The following is a 2,691-nucleotide window of genomic DNA, read 5'->3' on the forward strand; positions in this document are numbered from 1 at the left end:
TCAGCTCATACTTCTCCAATTTCTGATGGAAAGAAGATAGATTTCAGCCAGAAATCAAACTAAGAAACGGATAAAAGGGGATGTGTTGCGATTAATTACACAACGGAGGAGTAATATTATCCTGGAATCACACAAATGTATATTCTGACATTGATTACTCCACCTCATATCTCTAACATTGTGAATTTGAAGTCTACAAAAACCAAAATATAAAAATAACTCTCAATATCTTCCAAAAGACAAGTAAGAGGCTGGAAGCTCTAGTGTTAGCATTAATAAATTTGCACAAAATATACTCTCCAAAAGAGAGCATTGACAGCAGGATACGGATGATGAAGGCAAAACACTGATGGCATTAGACCACAACATTGAAGTTCCAGTGCCTTGACATAAAAATAGATGAATGATAGTTGATTATTGCCTAAAGTTAACACAGGACAGATTCGTCAAGTTTTGTACCTACAATGCTCTCCGAAAAAAGAACCCATAAAGAGTAGAGATAGCCTGATCAGTACAAGCACATGAGCTCTGTTTCTGCATTAATGCATCAAGCATGGCAGTCATACAATTATGCTCTCCTTATCATAGCCATTGAACTAAAATGTCTACAAAACTTTATATCGACCAAACCTTCATCAACTAGGCAGTGTGAGTCAGACAAGAAATCAATCAGCAAATAGAATGAAAGAAAACAAAAAAAAAAAGCCTTTTCAAAGCAAAATCTTACAAAATTTATGCACAACCCGTTCAGAGTTAGGAACCATTCAGCTAGATAAAGAAAAGGCCTACATAAATGTGATGGAAACAATCGATTCTGTTGTGCTTCATTTGTTGAACTCCCAGATAATACCTCCATCCTCTGCAATCATTTCAAAGAGCCAACTTCAGATGGAAAAAAATTCGTTTTATAGAGATAATAAGGGGCACCACGAAAGATAAAAGTGAATTTCTAGCAGCAATTTACGAGCTCCAGTAACATCAGTTTCACATTTTTATGCCAAACAAATTTTCATAATTTGTCTATAAGAGTGCAGCTATATACAAGGAGTATCTGCAGAGGTGAACAAACTAAATAATCCAAGGCTTCTAGGATCTAGGATAAAATTCACAACTCACAAGGAAGCAAACTCGTAGAATTTATAATCGTATTCATCTCATTGCAGGTTCAACATCTTCAACATTACTCCAATGCCACAAAGAGCCACCCGAGATAAGATAAAGGGAGTCGTCGGTTAAAATTACATAACCTTACCAATCAGCAATGAAGAAGCATTACCCTTGATACCAAAAGCAACAAGCCAACAACAAAGTGCTTCTTCATAAGGAGTAAATAAGAATCTTAACTACCATTTTGATTTAACCCATTATTCTTAATACCCAAACAAACCATTCAGCTCCATTGGAATTGACAACAATTTCTTGTCATTTACCAAACTTAAAAAGAGCAAAAGAGAACAATCCCTCATACAATATCGATAGATAGAACAATACCATGATATCAACCGTGCATTCATTAGACGACCCTCAACCATGATCACAATCAAATGCACTTTTATTAAGCAACTAATTATTGCAATGTAATCAACTACACAGAAAAACATGAAGATATGCAATCATACATTGCAAGCTAATCTTAACAAATCCCATACCTTTAACTTTCTTGTTGATCCAAACTTCCCAAAGCATGCCAGCACCAACTCCAGCTACAATAAAGGATCCATAAAATGCAATTGCAGAGGGTATAGATTTCCTGGGAAGGAAATAACATTCTGGGATCTGCCTAATTTTCTTCGGAAGCCGTTTTTTCGTAATTGGTTGGCCATTTTCCACTTTATCATTTGTAGTACTCATGTTTTTCCACTCCACATCTCTCAATGGATCCTTCGCCTCTTCGGCGAAGGCCCGTCCCTGAGCCGGGGCAGGAGTGGCGCCTGCCCTGGGCTCAGGTACATTTTCAGAGTTCCGTTCTAACATTAAAGGGTTATAATCAAAGACCTGCAACATATTCGCAACCAATTTGATTCAATCATCAAAGTAGGCTCACAAAAAAAATCTGCTTGCATTAAGAATACCAATGTTGAGTGTACATATCAAAATTCTAGCAACAAAATTGTTCATTCTAATCTAACCTAACTTTAGTGATTGTAATTGTTAGTTCAATAATCCATCTTAGAAGAACCCTAATTTGACGATAAACCCTAGATTGTGAAATTGATTTCAATGATCTAAAAAAGAAAGAAAAAACATCTTACCTCAAAAGTTGCTTCAATGGAGAAAAGAAAGCGGAGAGGCCAGTTCAATCGAGGAGAGAAAGCTCAGAAGCCGCTTCAATGGAGGATTCCGAGTACGGTTCAATGGAGGTGGAGCCGTGGAGGAGAGAAGTTTGCAAGCGTAAAAGAAATGAGCTCCAAAAGAAAAGCACAAATAAGACTTTTTTTTTTTTTTTTTCAAAACTAGAATTTTTTTCCCATGATTCTTAAAATAATACTTTGTACAAAGTACCAAATACATGACAAAATTACTATTAGTATGTTAATTTTAATTTAACTAGAATGTACTCGTGATAATACACGAGATATGTCATTTGCGAAAGAAAACAACACATTGTTTTGGAGGATTGTGGTGAAGTGTTGTAAATTAACTCTTAAATTATCCGAATTACTTCGTATGAAGTATAATACAAGTACAATA

The 2,691-nt window shown here is 35.7% G+C and overlaps 1 long non-coding RNA gene across 2 annotated transcripts; it reads right to left on the reverse strand.

Annotated features, from left to right (window-relative positions):
• Positions 1-396: 396 nt before the first annotated feature.
• On the reverse strand, positions 397-2,433 carry LOC145629986 (uncharacterized). Of its 2 annotated transcripts, XR_014111995.1 has the most exons (4): positions 2,253-2,433; positions 1,650-1,995; positions 728-859; positions 397-639 (listed from the first exon to the last, which is right to left on the reverse strand). It is a non-coding gene; the product is annotated as an uncharacterized LOC145629986 (long non-coding RNA). The 2 variants fall into 2 exon arrangements; XR_014111994.1 differs by having other exon boundaries at positions 441-859.
• Positions 2,434-2,691: the final 258 nt, after the last annotated feature.

This window comes from Chenopodium album, chromosome 5 (genome assembly GCF_948465745.1).
Source record: "Chenopodium album chromosome 5, dcCheAlbu1.1, whole genome shotgun sequence".
NCBI classification, from domain to species: Eukaryota; Viridiplantae; Streptophyta; class Magnoliopsida; order Caryophyllales; family Amaranthaceae; genus Chenopodium; species Chenopodium album.